Source organism: Leopardus geoffroyi, chromosome D2 (assembly GCF_018350155.1).
Source record: "Leopardus geoffroyi isolate Oge1 chromosome D2, O.geoffroyi_Oge1_pat1.0, whole genome shotgun sequence".
Lineage (NCBI taxonomy): Eukaryota > Metazoa > Chordata > Mammalia > Carnivora > Felidae > Leopardus > Leopardus geoffroyi.
The window spans coordinates 6,472,679-6,489,812 of NC_059334.1; the positions used below are offsets into that span (position 1 = coordinate 6,472,679).

Here is a 17,134-nt window from a genome sequence, read left to right on the forward strand (position 1 = left end):
AGCTGAAACCCAGAACCCACTAGGTTCCAAAATAGGAATTCAAGTGTGGGAGTCGTTTTTCCTTCCACCAGCCTCCCCAGTCACCTCTTTCTCAATTTCCTCAGTTGTAAAAAGAGAGGTTCAGATTACAGACTCTCCAGATTTCATGGCCTCTCATCTTCCTGTGGATGGGGGCTTCTGACTCTGAGCTCCCCACGTGCCATGGCTTCAGCCCCACCTGCACACTTGGCCTTCAGGAACTCAGATTATGGAAGAATCACAGAGTTCTGCTGCTGGAAGGGAAGTTACCACTTTAATGGTATGATGACCACCCAGGTAGTAAAGGGGAATACCCTTCTTCCAGGCTCAGTAGAGAGACCGCCATTCCTGGGACCGGAACAAAATTTAAAGTAAGCACGACTGGGTGGTTCAGTCGGTCAAGTGTCTGACTCTTGATTTGGGCCCAGATCATGATCCCAGAGTGGTGGGATGGAGCCTTCCTCAGGCTCTGTACAGAGCGTGGTGCCTCCTTAGGATTCCCTCTCTCCCTCTCCCTCTGCCCCTCCCCTACTCATATTCTCTCTCTCTCACCCTCTCTCTCTCTCTCTCTCTCTCTCTTCCCTCCCCCCACTCTCTTTCTCTCTCTCAAAAATAAATACATAAAGTAAGCACTCCTGTCCTTCTCTTTTCTTGACCCAATTCCATTCCAACACAACAAGTTCACTTTTAGTATTTCTTCAGCAATCTATTTAGCGAACACTTTACCCATAGCAGTATGTAGATTTTGCTTTAAAACTAATTACTATTATAAGTGATGCCTAAATACATTCTTATTATCAGAATGCAAGCAGTACTGAAATATTTCTAGCTGCCCATCATTTCTTTTTTTCATGGTAACCTATTTTCTCTGGTGAGTGCTAATTTCTATCAAGTACGTCTGAGGGTAATAATTCTTGGAAATTCTATATTCAAAATGTGGCTGCTACAGCACGGAGTTGTCGCTTTTCAGATGCTTTTGGACCTCAGTTGTTTAATTTTTAACTTTATCGTCTCTGTTTTATTATCATCAAATTTCTAAGGTAAGTTTTATATTAGCCTGCCTCTGGTGTGTGTGTGTATGTGCATGAGTGTGGACATGTGAGCGTGTGGGTGTGCATGCACACGAGTGGGGGCGTTGTGTGAGGACGGGCTGGTGGTGCTTACCTAGCTTGTCCCCTGGATGCTGGGTTTCCTCACTCTCTAGTAATAAGGTGCCTGGCCCAGTTCCCTACTTTTTCAGTGCCTGCTCGTACTTGGTGAGGCTTCAGAGAACAGTGCGCATAGCTTTAACACTTCACCTTCTCTACCCCTGTACAACAGGATCTAGACCTCCTCTCACCTTGTGTATTCCATGATCTATAAAACTGTATCAGTCATGGTTCTGTTTCAGAGCCAATAAGATTGTGTGTGTGTGTGTGTGTGTGTGTGTGTGTGTATAAACATAATTAGAATTACATGTATATAATATACGTGTAGGGGCGCCTGGGTGGCGCAGTCGGTTAAGCGTCCGACTTCAGCCAGGTCACGATCTCGCGGTCCGTGAGTTCGAGCCCCGCGTCGGGCTCTGGGCTGATGGCTCAGAGCCTGGAGCCTGTTTCCGATTCTGTGTCTCCCTCTCTCTCTGCCCCTCCCCCGTTCATGCTCTGTCTCTCTCTGTCCCAAAAATAAATAAACGTTGAAAAAAAAAATTTATAATATACGTGTATACATGTATGTGTGTGTGCCCAAATATACATATACACAGAGAGAGAGATTTTAAGGAATTGGCTCATGTGATCTTGGAGCCATGGCAAGTCCATAGTCTGCAGGGGAAACCAGCAGGCAGGAGCCCCAGGGAGGAGCCCAAGGGAGGAGCCCCAGTGGGAGCCCACAAGCAGGCTGCATTATGGAGAGTGATCTGCTTTCCTCAAAGTCTACTGATTCAAATGCTCCTCTCACCTAAAAATATCCTCACAGTGACATCTAGAATAACGTTTGACCAAATACCTGGGGACCATAGCCTAGCCAAGTTGACATACGAAATTAACCATCACAACAGTCCTTAGGCGGATGCAGAGAAGAAAACGGAGACTCAGAGACATGAAACGTCTCCCTAGAGATGAAGTTATTATGTGTATGACAATATATCCCTTGGGATTAAAGTCCCACGAGAGCGGAGACCACGCCCACCAGCTCCAATGACCCCAGTATCAAGTGTGATATAAGTATTCAATGAAAATCGTTCCTAGAGCCACAATCCTGCAGGCTAGACATCTTGAGAAACTTCTCATTATGGAAAAGACTGGTTGTCCACCTCGACTCTGTCCTCGTCGTAAAAGAACCTTGTCTTACTTGGGGCAGCCTCGGAAGAAGAGTCCCCCTACATACAATCTGGGAGACCAGAAGACCAAATTTGGACCAGTGGGACGTGGCCAGAATTGTCGAGTGGGACTTTGAGGAGAGTCTCCCTTAAGAGAGGGACACGACCTCTAACCCCTCTCTTGACCCTACCCTCTGGATTTCATCTGTCCTGATGAGCTCAAGCAGGACCCCAGTGTATGAAAATGAGGGTCACATTGCAGCTGAGGACAGGAAGGAGTCCCTGATAAAATCCCATAGGCCCCCTGCTACCCCTCATTGCCTCCTTTGACTTATTTTATATAATGGGGCACCTGGGTGGCTCAGTCTGTTAAGCTTCTGACTCCTGATTTTGGCCCAGGTCACGATCTCATGAGTTCGAGTCCAGCACTGGGCTCTGTGCTGATGGTGTAGAGCCTGCTTGAGATTCTCTGTCTCCCTCTCTCTCTGCCTCTCCCCCATTCTCTCTCTCTCTCTCAAAATAAACATTTTTTAAAAAATATATGTATATAGGGGCACCTAGGTGGCTCAGTCGGTTAAGTGTCTGACTTTGGCTCAGGTCATGATCTCACAGCTCAGGAGTTCGAGCCCCGTGTCAGCTCTGTGCTGACAGCTCAGAGGCTGGAACCTGCTTCAGATTCTGTGTCTCCCTCTCTCTCTCTCTGCTCCTCCCCTACCTGCACTCTGTCTCTCCGTCTCAAAAATAAGCAAACATTTTAAAAAAGAAATAAACATTTATCCTGTTTATATCACTGCTATTTGGGGCTTCCTATTATAAGAATCAAAACTTAATTCAAATTAATTAATATATTCAAATTAATATAATTTCCACTAAAAGATGTGGAGATGCGGATAGAAAATAGAATGTTCACGTAAATGCCTAGCTGAACTTACAGGAAGGAATGTAAGTTTAAGGAGCGTTAAAAAAAAAAAGTAAGGGAGCCAGGACTCTTAAATGAGCTGCACCACCCAAAATGAAATGTAAACTGGAAAATGTTTGCCCCCTGGCGAAGGGAAATGAAAATGGAATTTGTCTGTCTCAATCTTCCCTCTGAATGAGATCAAATTTCTCCTGTTTTTAACCACTGCCCTTTCCTTACGCCCATCTTAAGATAGCTATAAGGTGTATCTACATCTCTTTATAAAATATATATACTTACACAGAAACACACACACACGTCCACATGTCTCATCTATACCCTGCAGTCTCAGAAATCCCGAGGTAAGAAAGTCAAGACAGAAATGTGTCCCAGAGAAAGCCCACGTAGAGCCTCTCTGGAGTGACGCTCCCTCACCACCCAGCTGGCAAACTCAGATCCAGGATTCCCACATATAAAAAGCTTCTATTGCACATAACCCCACGACCTAAAGTGGCAAACTATGTGGGCACGTGGCATCTTTAGAGAGGGTCCACAGAAACAACAAAGAGAAGAATTCGACTGCTAATCGCTTCCTAGACTGTAATGATCACATACGGGCTATAAAAGAAATATGCTCATCATGTTTATGAAATAAAAGACGGAACTTAAGACGAAGAAAAGTAACAAAACAGAAACAAAACAGAACTTCTATGGAGCGCCTGGGTGGCTCAGTCAGTTGAGCATTCGACTTCGGCTCAGGTCATGATCTCACAGCTCGTGGGTTCGAGCCCCGCGTTGGGCTCTGTGCTGACAGCTCAGAGCCTGGAACCTGCTTCAGATTCCGTGTCTCCCTCTCTCTCTGCCTCTCCCCTGCTCACTCGTGTGTGAGCCAATCACCAATGATTGGTGTTTTCTGATATTAATAAAGAAAATCACCAGATTGGTGATCGAATTTTTTCTAAAATTGTTCTTTTACAAAAATTAATATTTGCTTTTGCTTTGGGGATGAACTCAACATTGCTTTAAAAAAAAAAACACAATGAGACATTTGGAAACTCTAATTTCAAGATCATTCATGAAACCTAAGACTGACTATGAGAAGAAACAGGGACTGACATGAGGAGGATACTCATGTTTATGCATTTTTTTAATGTTTATTTATTTACTTGGGGGGGAGGGGCAGAGAGAGAGAGAGAGAGATATGGAGAGAGAAAAACCCAAGCAGTCTCTGCACTGTCAGCACAGAGCCCAACACAGGGCTCAAACCCACGAACCATGAGATCATGACCTGAACTGAAATCGAGAGCCATCGCTTACCCGACTGGGCTGCCCAGGCGCCCCTCCACTCACGTGGAAAAGACAGAGTATGGAGTATCCCACTCGCTTCCATGATTTTTAGAGGGAACCTAGACTTCAGATACTTTCTCGAGTCATTTCACCCTACAACTAGGGCACAGTGAAAATACCGTTCAAAGGTGTCAGGAGAACAAAATGCAATTTCCTAGAGCCCAAAACAAAGGAGTGTGTGTGTGTGTGTGTGTGTGTGTGCACCTGCATTCATGTGTGTGTATGTCCGCGAGCATGTGCATGTTTTAATCAATCAACACTAGATGGCTGTAGTTACAAAACCAATACGTTTCACAAGGTCTAAAATCCTGAGATGGGACGCTAGAGAACAGACGGATTCTAACCTTGTGAATTCAGTGCCGCCCTCTTCCCGTCTCGCAGGCGGTAACAATAAGCACCGAGCTTTTAGGCTCAAAGTGCCGCGCATCTCTGAAGGAGCAGGCTTACATTCTAGAAGTCCTTATTTCACAGATGAAGACGTTCCCCTGACACAGCCTTGAGGATGCAGGTTTAACTTGCTCTGTAACGATTCCACTCTGCTCTGACGGCACCCTGTTATTTTCAAATCAGTTTCACGCATGCCAACTCATCTGACCCTCTCCATAATCCTGAGGGAGATGCTGTCCTCATCAAAGGTGAGGACACGGAGACCCACACAAGGGGCAGAAGCTTGCTCAAGGTGACAGAGCTCCCGAGGGACGACGTTAGCACTGGTTTCCCCAAGCACCAGCTCCTTGCTCAGAGCTCTTCCCACACATCGGACCAGGAAAGAGAATAAGACGCTTGCCCTGTGTAGTGTGTCTGGCATGGCCCTTTCATTTTCTAGAACACTCCATTCCAGTTCATTAAATACCCCCTTCCAAAATGTACTTGGAGTTCCTAGGAAGTTGACGACAGTAAAGAAATCTTTCACTGAGGTAGGAGAGGGAGGGGTTGTGGCCAGAAGGGAAAATTCTAGGTCTTGGTAATCTTTGGCTTTGAAGTTTTTGACAATTTTATGTTTTACCTACGCCATCAATAAACAATCAATGATTTTTACCTAAATATGCCAGCTCTGCTGGGTGGCGAAGACAGTTGGATATTACAGGCAAGATCAGTTAGAATCCACAAGCCAAGAAATTCACATGCAAATGACAACTACCGTTTAATGAGCACCTACTATGGACCGATCGCAGACAGCTATGCACGTCTCTTCCTTCGTCTCTCCATTCTTGCTCTGTTGCCAGCACCCTGATCAACCCCCATCACCTGCCACCTTCTCTCCAAATGGTCTGTCAGATGCTTCTCCTGCCTCGAATCCAAATCTCTCTTATTTGTATATATGAGTATTTATATTTATAATGTATATAATTTATACAAATATATATATGTGTAAATAATTCTAAGACAAACATATTTTGACTTAAAAAAAGGAGAGAGGCAGGCACTGTTATTCCCCAACAATTTGCTCTCAACTCTACACCCCAAATACACAAATCGATCACATGGTTCACTTTCTTAAAACCCTTCTAGGGACTCCCCCTTGCCCGGGGTAGCACTGAAGGTCCCCGGTGCCACTTACTGGGCTCCAGCCTCTTTCTCCCCCTCACACCTGGCCTCTATCAGTTATTTGTGCCAAAGTCATTCAAACTCATGGCATCCACTGTGTTGCTTCCACCTGCCCTAATGCCCACCTTCGTGCCCTCCCCCTTCTGGTCTCAGACATTCTGGAAGACTTTCCTCAGTCCCCCCTCCCCAGTTCCACCTGTGTCTAATGCTGCGTTTAGCATCCTGTACTCCTCCTTTGTAATACTTATTCCAACTATCCTTTAGTGGAGTGTTGTGGGGAGTATTTGCTTAATGAGTATACTCTAGGGGCGCCTGGGTGGCTCAGTCGGTTGAGCGGCCGACTTCGGCTCAGGTCATGATCTCTCAGTCTGTGAGTTTGAGCCCCGCGTCGGGCTCTGTGCTGACGGCTCAGAGCCTGGAGCCTGTTTCAGATTCTGTGTCTCCTCTCTCTGACCCTCCCCTGTTCATGCTCTGTCTCTTCCTGTCTCAAAAATAAATAAAACGTTAAAAAAAAATTTTAATGAGTATACTCTACATCTGGTTGGTCAACCACTGAACCCCTGAAAACTAACATATTATTTTGAAGCTTTGAATATTGTGCCTTAGTGTAAATTTTTCATCATAAGCAATACACACATGCCCACAAACACACGCACCTGAAACCAACGTTTCATGAACGTACCCCTTCTGCGTACAATTCACCTGACAGTTTCTCTTCTGCTTTAATGTTGGCCACGGCCCAGGTTAATGATTTGACAGCCTGCTAAGAGACTCAACCTGCATTTTATTTTTTTTTATTTTTTTTTTATTTTTTTTTTAATGTTTATTTATTTTTGAGACGGAGAGAGACAGAGCATGAACAGGGGAGGGGCAGAGAGAGGGAGACACAGAATCCGAAGCATCAACCTGCATTTTAAATAACCACCCATGTAACACGATGCTTAGTAGGTCCTGGGTGACTGTAGAAGAGACAGATGACCAACTATTCACCAGCCACTACTGAAACCGATTTGCTTTTTGTTCACACCGTGTAACGGTTTATTTGCTTATGGCTTTGTCCCTCCTAAGAGAACGAGGGCCCAGAAGGGCTAACCCCCGCCATTCCGGGTACAGTTATTTCCCTTGGTTGGGCTGATGGGATCAGGGTCACAAGTGTGGCTTCCCTTGGTCCCAGGGCCACAGACTGCCCCCTTAAGTACCCTCCAGAAAGAGATTGTCTATGATTTCCCTCTTTGCTACAGACCGCTATATCCCTATCACAGCAAGGAGATAGGATTTAGGAAATAAAAAAGGAAAAACTTTCCAGCAACATCCTAATGCCACCCAATTCATTACTGCCTTTGGTCTTCTGGCTAATATGTCAATTGGCCAATCTAATTATCAGATTTCAGGGCTATTTTAACTGATTTTTCAAACCCTTTGGTCTCCCATGAGCACAGCCCTGTCCTGTTGAATGCCAGGACCCCTCACATGAGAAGCCAATTTTTTTTATAACTAGTTCATCAATGCCATCTTTTACCTGCTGTGTTTTTCTGTTTCCACGAGATACCTGAAACCCCAGGGCTCTTCCCTCCACGTCTCCATTTTGCACCTACCTCAGGCACCTGCCACACAAAACAGCGAAGGAAACTGTCCCTGGACTGACATCTCCCCCACAGTTCTCCGCAAACGCATGGTAAGGATCCCCCACTCGCTCGGGAACCGTGCAAACCCGGACTGAGCTTTCCCCGGGAAACTCCAGGGACACAGCTCGGAGGGGGTGCACCCCTAGGGTTGTCCGGGGATGTGTCCCTCGTGCAGCTGTGTGGCTTCCTGGAGCATGAGTGCTTCCCCCAGAGCCCAGTCCCAGGGCACAACTCCAGGGCAAAACTTGTGTTGTCACCCCGGAAAATTAGACTTCTCTTACTTGAACTGGAGCCAAGCGAGGGTAGCCTCTAAATCTGGTTTGGAGGTCTGTGGCTTAGAAGCCAAATTTTACTCAAAATTCGGAGGGCTTTGGTTTTGTGGTGTTTTTGCTTTTAATTTTTTTTTAATTTATTTATTTTGAGAGAGAGAAAAAGAGGGGGAGGAGCAGAGAGAGGGAGAGAGGGAGAGAGAGAGAATCCCAAGCAGGCTCTGCTCTGTCAGCGCAGAGTCTGATATGGGGCTCGAACTCCTGCACCGTGAGATCATGACCTGAGCCAAAATCAAGAGTTAGATGCTTGGGGCACCCGGGTGGCTCAGTTGATTAAGCATCTGACTTCGGCTCAGGTCACGACGCCACGGTTCATCGCTTCGAGCCCCGCATCCGCCTCCACACTGGCAGCTGGGAGCCTGGCGCCTGCTTCGGATTCTGTGTCTCCCTCTCTCTCTCTCTCTGCCCCTCCCCGCTCATGCTTTGACCTTCTCTCAAAGAGAAAGAAACATTAAACAACTTTTTTTTTTTCAACGTTTATTTATTTTTGGGACAGAGAGAGACAGAGCATGAACGGGGGAGGGGCAGAGAGAGAGGGAGACACAGAATCGGAAACAGGCTCCAGGCTCTGAGCCATCAGCCCAGAGCCTGACGCGGGGCTCGAACTCACGGACCGCGAGATCGTGACCTGGCTGAAGTCGGACGCTTAACCGACTGCGCCACCCAGGCGCCCCTAAACAACTTTTTTTAATAAAAAAAATTTCTCCAGAAAAGAAATGCAGTTACCACTGAGATTTCAAGCCATGAATAACAGCTTCAGATCTCAGAGGACACAGTACATGGCTCATCGCTGTGCGTCCGCAGTAACCGTGCCCTCTTAAGGTGGAGATGAGCAGCTATTGTAAAAAGAAGCGTGTTTCCCCAACCCATCGGACCCTACTTGCTTGGTTATACAAACGCTTTGTGTAGTTTCTCCTTGTAAGCCGACACGTATCTACATGCTTGACCCGAAATGCCACACTTTACTCCGTGTACCACAGTGGTATAAAAAGTGTAAAAAAAAAAAAAAAAAAAAAAAAAAAAGTTTCTCCCAAATATACCTTAGACTTAATGTCATTTTGATGCAACAGAAAACAAGGGAGCTAACGTAAATAAAAGCCCCATTATGCACACTGCAGAGATTTCCACTCTTTTCAATACGCAACTCACGAAAACGGCCTCAAAATCATATTCACGCCACTGGTGTTTCGTGCAAAACGTATCTTGATGCTGTGAACAAATGCTCACGGTCGTGTTGTCGACTCTGCTGGGCTGCGGTGACCCAATTATCCGGTCAAAGGGCTGCATGGATGCAAGGGACAGGGCGGGTTAAAGTTTAACTCCCAGCAATTGTAAACCAAACCTAAAGCCACTGAACCTTTGGAGTTTGATATGATGATTAGGGCATAACCAGAGTGACACGTTGAACTCGCCATAATCAAGGAAACCTTTTCCGGGTGGGGATCTCTGAAATCGCTCAGGTACGGTGCATGTGTTTTGCTTTTTCTTCTTCGGCTCTGGGAAACTGTGCAGGGTGGCTCCATGGGAATGCAGTGAGAACAGCTTCTGCCCTCTTCGACCCTAGAGCCTAATTCAGGGTGCTTTCTGGCTGTTTTCATATGAACGGAGCAACCCGAAAACCAAAGAACAGATTGGGACCATCATATGATCTCAGAATGAAATGGCAGCCATCTTCCACTACTTGGTTTAATCAAATTCTGAAGCTTCGAAGTAGATTTACCGCTTTAGGTTCAAGTGCAGGGCTGATGTGTCGGAGAAGTATATTTAGCAGTAGCCAGACAGCTGGGAGAACTGTGGTTGGCTGTCCTGATCCTAGGACCCCCAGAAACATTTAAAAAAATGTAATTACAGGAGAAATAGCATTAACATCACCAGCAGATTCTGAGTTCTCTGTGTAGATCACAATCCCTACTATACTTGAGATTTTGTGTGTTCAAGTCTCTCCTTCCCTCTCTCTTATCCTTCACAACCACCGAAAACCAAAATCTAAAATGCAAAACCCCACAGAAAAGAAACCCACACAAAATCACCTTGGTCAATTCTCGCTGTGTCTTTTGCCAGGATCCTACCTCTCACCAAAGGAACAGCCTAAGCTATTTGCTTTTCATTCTAGCAAAACAGAAAAAAACAAAAAACAAAACAAAAACAGTTGGCTTTGAGTGTGTTAAACCTCAGCCTTGGGGATAGACGATTATTAGAGCTTTTCCTTTGGGGATGGTTTGGGCAAGTGCCGCAGCAGATATATTTTCACATGATCATTCCGTTCACCCCAAAAAGATGATTCACAACCAAAATATGATGCGACTTTCTCTAAAGAAAGATGGCAGTCAGAGCACTTACCAGGAATATCCATTCCTACCAGAAATCTCTTAAACTCTGATGGAATTACTCTTGTGCCATGATGGTTAAAATAAATGTGAAGGAGAAATGGGGCTCCAAGTTAAACAGGTGTATTTGCAGTAGGACTTGTCAGACGTGCATTGGGTATCTCCCGGGAGGCGAGGAACAGAACATTTTTGTGCATGGTGCCCGATTAGTGTTTCGCAAAACACACATTGACGGACTCAGCTTTCGTTATGATTTCGAAGCTCCAAAGATGTGTTGGTCTGGTCTGAAGCATCCTCGGTAATATGTGCTGAGGTATAAACAGTAGGAACGTAGATCTGGAGATAACGAGAGGGCTTACTTGTTGGGGAGCTGAGGCCTTCCCCTGCCAAAGACGGGCTAATAGACATGAGTGACTAGATGACTTTTCAGGGCCATCTTTTCCAGAATCATGTTAATACTGCCCATTTGAGACCATTCTCACGTTTTACTATTCCAACTCACTATTTATCAGGTGTAAGGGAAGGGGGAAGAGAATTGTCAAAAAGAAAGGAAAAGAAAGAAAAACAGTCGGCAAATATGAACTGACACGATGGATAGGGAAACACTGAATAGTTGTTGTTGTTGTTTATTGTTATTATTACTGAATATTTAGTTACTATTTTTCAGTGGGCTAATCCCAAGTTGACTTTGTGTTGTCTCAAATACAACATGTCCTACGCTGTATTCAGTGGATGTTAATAAATGTGCCCTCCCCCAGAAGTAACCCCAATGTCAAGTTGAGGAAAGGTAGTTAGGTTAAAGCAGGTGAATGTTATCACATGAATGTTTGCAGTAATAATAATTGCAGACGTTTCTTAAGCACCGTATCACCCAGTCCACTCCTGTTTATCTACATTATTGTCAAAACAGCCATGGAAGGTAAGACACTATTATAACATTTTACTAATGAGAAAATTGAGCACAGATTAGTTACCTACCAGGCTCGACATCACCCAGTTAGTAAACCATTGTAATTGTACTTGCCGGGGGGCTAGGCATTTACTGCGCATGTCAACATATCCGTTTCTGGTGAGCATCTAGGGGTGGGTGGTATTTTGCTTCCTGAGCTTCATCTGTAACAGAACATCACTCGGAAACATCTACTGACATGTCTCAGAAATGGTATTCTTGAGAACACAGATTGAGAAAGAACAAACATTTTTGCAGCCCCTAAACCCGGAACCGGCTGAAACCATCCGAGGGACCTGAGAGCCTAGCAATCTCCCAACAAACAAGACCATGCCTCTCTTCGAGACTTTCCAAATTCATTACAGAAGGAACACCAGGCTCTTCCTCTGACAGAGCTTGCTCGGAAGGCCTGTTCCCGAGCTCCCCTCGCTGTGTGGCCTCGGGCCCACTACTTAACTTCCCTGGGCTCAGATTCCTCAAGTGTGCAAGGAGAGTAGGACCCACCCCACAGAATTTAGCGAGGGTTTGACAAGATGACATAGCCAAACGGTTCAGGCACCATCCGGGGCACGCGGTAGGAATTCAGCAAAACGCGGTCCTCTTCCCATGTCTCTGTTTGTAACAACCTCCAGCAAAATTTCCTGAAACTCGCCCCACTCAGCTGCTCTTTGTTTAGACTGTACTGATACGCTTTCGATCGAAAACTGTACACAAACGATAAAGTTCTGATCAGCCACCAATGGTAACCATATTCTATCTATTCGGACAAAAAGACAAAAACAAAAAACAAAAAACAAACCCGCTGACTTTCTTTTATTCTACACAGACAGCAGCAACGGCAACAGAGCAGAGTATCCTTTTGTTTTAGAGAAGGTTGCTCAAGGAAACGCTCAGCTAAAAGCCCAGGGCCCTTGGCAGAGCAACCCACAGGGCATCCGGTCCCAAGCGGGTGTTCATTTCGCCACACGGCCAGTCAATGTGACACGTCGGTTTCGGGAACTGGCTCTTAAAATACTGTCATCCCTCGGCGAGCGGGGTAGGACGCTGGGTACCATTGCGCAATCGTTTTCATTACCTTATGTGTCTCTAAGTGACTCAATCCGTTCAAACAAGACGGTATTGATCGACGGAGGGTAAACACCATTTGATCTTACTCATGGAAACAGTAACCAGGCTCCTCTAAAGTGCAGTTCTAACAGTCCCCACCCCCCCCCCCAGAAAGCATCCAGAGAAGGAGAAGCATCCCTGTAGGGTCCAGGCGGCTGTAAAATGTCCTGCTGATGGGATCAGGAGAGCTCATTTAATCAGTTTAGCCCATCCACCCCAGTCCAACGAGGACCTCAGCTTTAAGAACTATGTAGAAGTCTTAATTTAACAAATTAAGGTTTTGTGTGGAGTATTTTTGATTCACCCAAACCGAAAATTTAGAGATCTCCTTTTATAAAAATGGCTGCCTTGACGAAAACATGCTGGTATCTTGAGTTTGCTAATTTGATGTTTTTTTTAAGTTTATCTATCTATTTTGGGGGAGGGGGACAGGGCAGAGAGGGATTGAGAGAGAGAGAGAGAGAGAAAATCTCAACAAGCCTCCCCACCACCAGCGCAGAGCCCGACATGGGGCTTGAACTCACGAACCATGAGATCATGACCTGCGTTAAAATCAAGAGTCATATGCTCAACCGACTGAGCCACCCTGGCACCCCTTTAATTTGATTTTTTTAAAGATATATAAACTTACCTTTTTTTTCCCTTACACAGATACGTACCTGGAATTTTATATGTGTAGGTATTAACAATCATATGGAAAGTATTTTCCAGGTTTGTTTATTCCAGTAGGGTTCCATCCCTGGTAATATTAAGAGGAAGGCAAGAATAAGGACTAACCTAACCCCCTCCAGTTTGCAAGGTTAGGTGTAGGGCTGCGCCCCCGGCAATAACATGGCTAAGAGAATTAGCACACGACAATTTGGCCGCATGGAACAACAGAGTGGCCAAACTGGTTTGCCATTCAGTAAACCCCCGCCTTCAGTGATACAGTGATTCCTTCTCTTCTTCCAGCGGTTAAAAAATGATCATTGTTTTGGGATGCCCAAATGATTCAAAGAACACTTACATGGCAGAATTACCTACTGTAATACCTTATTTCTATAGAATATTCTAGTTTACAAAACACTTTATACAGAAGCATTTGGACTTTTTCTAGTGCCACATCTCTTCACTGTCAATTCAGCACACCTGCTTTCTTCCAGGTCACCGAGTCATTGCTCATTTTTCCAGTTGTACAGAGCAAGGAGGCTGCAACATGGCCACTAGAGTTTAGCAGCCGAGCTGGGCTCCCACAGCAGAGGGCGGATTACGTATGGAGGTTTCACCTCCGTACTGGATGTAACTGACCCAATGCTGAGTTAACTAAGAGCCTAGATGAAACTAGGCAGAAAAGATAAGAATCCCTGTGGAAAGGTGGCACCTGGGTGGCTCAGTCAGTTAGGCGTCTGACTTCGACTCAGGTCCTATCTCATGGTTGTGGGTTCGAGCCCCATGTCGGGCTCTGTGCTGACAGCTCAGTTCTGGAGCCTGCTTCGGATTCTGTGTCTCCCTCTCTCTCTCTCTGCCCCTCCTCTGCTTGTGCTCTCCCTCCCTCTCAAAAGCAGATAAATAGGGCGCCTGGGTGGCTCAGTCAGTTATGCATCTGACTTCGGCTTAGGTCACGATCTCGCAGTTCGTGGGTTTGAACCCCACATCGGGCTCGGTGCCGCCGACAGCTCCGTTCTGGAGCCTGCTGAGGATTCTGTCTCCCTCTCTCTCTGCCCCTCCCCCACTCGTGCTCTGGTTCTGTCTCAAAGCTAAATAAACATAAAAAAAGTAAAGAGAATCCCCGTGGAAGGTGAGGGGAATAACGGACACTGGCAGGACACTGGCAGGACATCATGCGTCAAGGTGACCGGTTTTCATCCCCCTCAACTCATCTTCAGCACTCTTCCATCCAGCTTTGATGCTGGGACTGAGTTGGCTGCCCATCTTTCTAGCTGGGACCTTCTGCCTGAAGCAGATTGGCTTCTTGGATTTATTTAAACTTAATAGTTTTGATTACTTGCCGTGGAAGTCAGAGAACAGGCTCTGATACCGTGGAGGGGGGACGTCAGCCCATCGAAGTGACTGTCGGGAACCCTCTTTCCTGAAGATCCCCAGCAGTGCCTCCCAAGGCGGGCATTTATGGCCAACCAGTCAGGACCCTATTGTGATGGTAACAATATGAATAATAGCTCTTAGCTCCTGCCATATGGGCTCCTGCCACGTGCGGGGCACATACACTAACTCATTCGACCCTGTGGAATTCTGTGCAATAGGTGCTATTGCTATGCGGTTCATCCAATAAAGAAGCCAAGGCTTAGGAATGTGGAGAAACGTACCCAAGGCTGCACAAGGCTAAAAAGCGGTGGAGGGGCGCCTGGGGGGCTCAGTCGGTTGAGTGTCTGACTTCGGCTCAGGTCATGATCTCACGGTTCGTGGGTTCCAGCCCCAGGTCGGGCTCCACACTGACAGCTCAGAGCCTGGGGCCTGCTTCAGATTCTGTGTCTCCTTCTCTCTCTGTCCCAACCCTGCTTGCTCGTTCTCTCTTTCTCTCTCTCTCTCTAAAACAAAATAAAAACATTAAAAAAAATAGGTAAAATAAAATAAAGTAAAACAAAAAGCGGTGGAAACAGGAGTGAGCTCCAACCGGCCGGCACAGAGCGCTCTGAAAACAGAGCATGAAGGGAGCACAGAGAAACGCTGAATCTTGGAACTACAACTAAATTTTGGAGGTCCGTTTTTGGACAGAGAAAAGCTAAAGGAGTTTCCCAAGGGTAAAAGACATTTTCCTGTTAGGGTAAGAACCCAAGTGCAGACCCCCAACCCTCAGGCAGGCCCTGCGCCTTATAGGAGCCCTCGCTGCACCGCCCCTATATTCAGCCTGACTCTCTCCACGAATCCCGGGAGGCAGACTAACAGGCCCCCGTGGTTGGGAGGAAAATGGCCTTCTCTCTGAGTCCCACCCTCCTCACGAGGCCCAGACTCCCAGACGGACGCAGCCAGAGACTCAGTTGAAGGAGACCCCTTTTGTGACCCAGTGAGAGGGCCAGGCCCAGACCACAGAAGAAAGGCGCAGGCACGGGCACCAGGAGCGCAGCGAGGGGTTTGCAGTACTGCAGGGTAATTGTCCTAATGACATGCCTGCCCGAGGCCCACATTCTGCTTGTGTCTCAAGACGGGCGCCTCCCAGCTGGGGGACACACTCTTCTCCCCAGGGACAGAATAACTGGGCTGCTAGGTCTGTAAATGCTAAGGGAGTCCCATATTTAAACTGACCTAGTTTGGAGCTTTAAATTGAGACCAAATGTTCCCAAATAGCAGGCCCACCAGCCTCAATAGAATTATTCATTTAGGATAATAAGACTATGTTTCCAGAGTAGAATACAAATTACTCGGGATACAGGGTATGAATGATAGGGACACTTAGAGGTGTTCACATTCAGGAACACGTTAGCCTAAAATCACTTAGCAAATTAACTAGCTCGGTAAAGCCTTGCAGGAACGGCATTTAGGACAAGTAGGTTGTGATGATAGGAAAGGAGACATGTAGGAGAGAAATGGCCAAGGATGGAAGTGTCCTAGGGAACCAGAGGAGAATGTAAGTATTTGTAGGGCAGCTATTTGAACTTTGAGGAAGCATCTGTATATTAATGTTGAATTATTATTACATACATTTGAGCATCATGCTTACCAGATAGGAATTTCCCCCACGTCTCTCCCTCACTACAGAACAGATATGTAATACAGGGGCATTGACTAGAATTGGAATCTTCCAAGAATTGCTATTATGTGGCCCTTTAGGGTATTTTAAGGTAGGAGAAAAACCTATCCTGTCTAGAAACTCTTACTTTCATTTGCCTTTCCAAACAAGCTGCAAAGCCAACTACTTCCCGTAATAATAATTTAGAACTTCAGTATTTCAAAGCATTCCCCAAAACATGGTGGTCTAACGGACAGATTCACGCACAGCATAGAGCAAAGAGAAGACAGTGGCACTGCTAAAGCCGGGGGCTGGAGACCCAGAGTGGCTGGGCTTGAATCCCGGCCCCACCATTTCCCAGCAACGTGACCTACAGCAAGTGGTTTAACTTCCCTGTGCCTGTTTCCTCTCCTGTAAAATCACGGTTACCTTGGGGATGAGATCAGAAATTACACGCGAAGTGCTTAGTACGATAGCAAGCAGGTGCGCACAAACCTGGCCTGTGGCATCTATAATAATCATCTCATTCCTGGGTTGATGATGCAGCGCTTTCCTAGAACAAAATGACTAGAGAGAGAGAGAGAGAGAGAGAGAGATGGGCCCTGGGGTCAACCTGTAGAAAGTTATTTAGACCGGAGGTCGGGCGACTCAGAAAACACTCTCCTCGCCACTGGCCTGTGGAGCAAATTAGGGACAATTTCTCCCTGACACTGTTGCTGCTTCTCCAAGGCAGAGATGTTCTCCATCACGGGCAGGGGCTCCTAATTAAGTCAGTATAAAATGATTTGAAGGAACCTGGCTAATTATCAAGGAAGTGGAATAGAAACGTGAACTTCACACCAGAGTGCGAGCCTCTTGGCCTTTTTTATTTGCATCCTTACAACCAAGAACCCATCGGTGCTCAAAGCCACTCACGACGATGCAGATTGAAGAATAGCGTAGTTATTAATGTGACAAAAATGAAGGCCTGAAAGAAGACAACCTGTTGCCAAATCAGTCACCCCCCCCCCCCGGCAAAGGCAG

General features: G+C 46.2%; 1 protein-coding gene across 2 annotated transcripts in view; it reads left to right on the forward strand.

Moving 5' to 3' along the window:
- Positions 1-9,416: 9,416 nt before the first annotated feature.
- The window catches only part of A1CF (APOBEC1 complementation factor), a 76,992-nt gene continuing 69,274 nt past the window's right edge, over positions 9,417-17,134 (forward strand). For both annotated transcript variants that reach the window (XM_045439416.1, XM_045439418.1), the window contains exon 1: positions 9,417-9,524. The gene's annotated coding sequence lies outside the window, so the exon portion shown is untranslated. The remainder of the gene's footprint in view (positions 9,525-17,134) is intronic.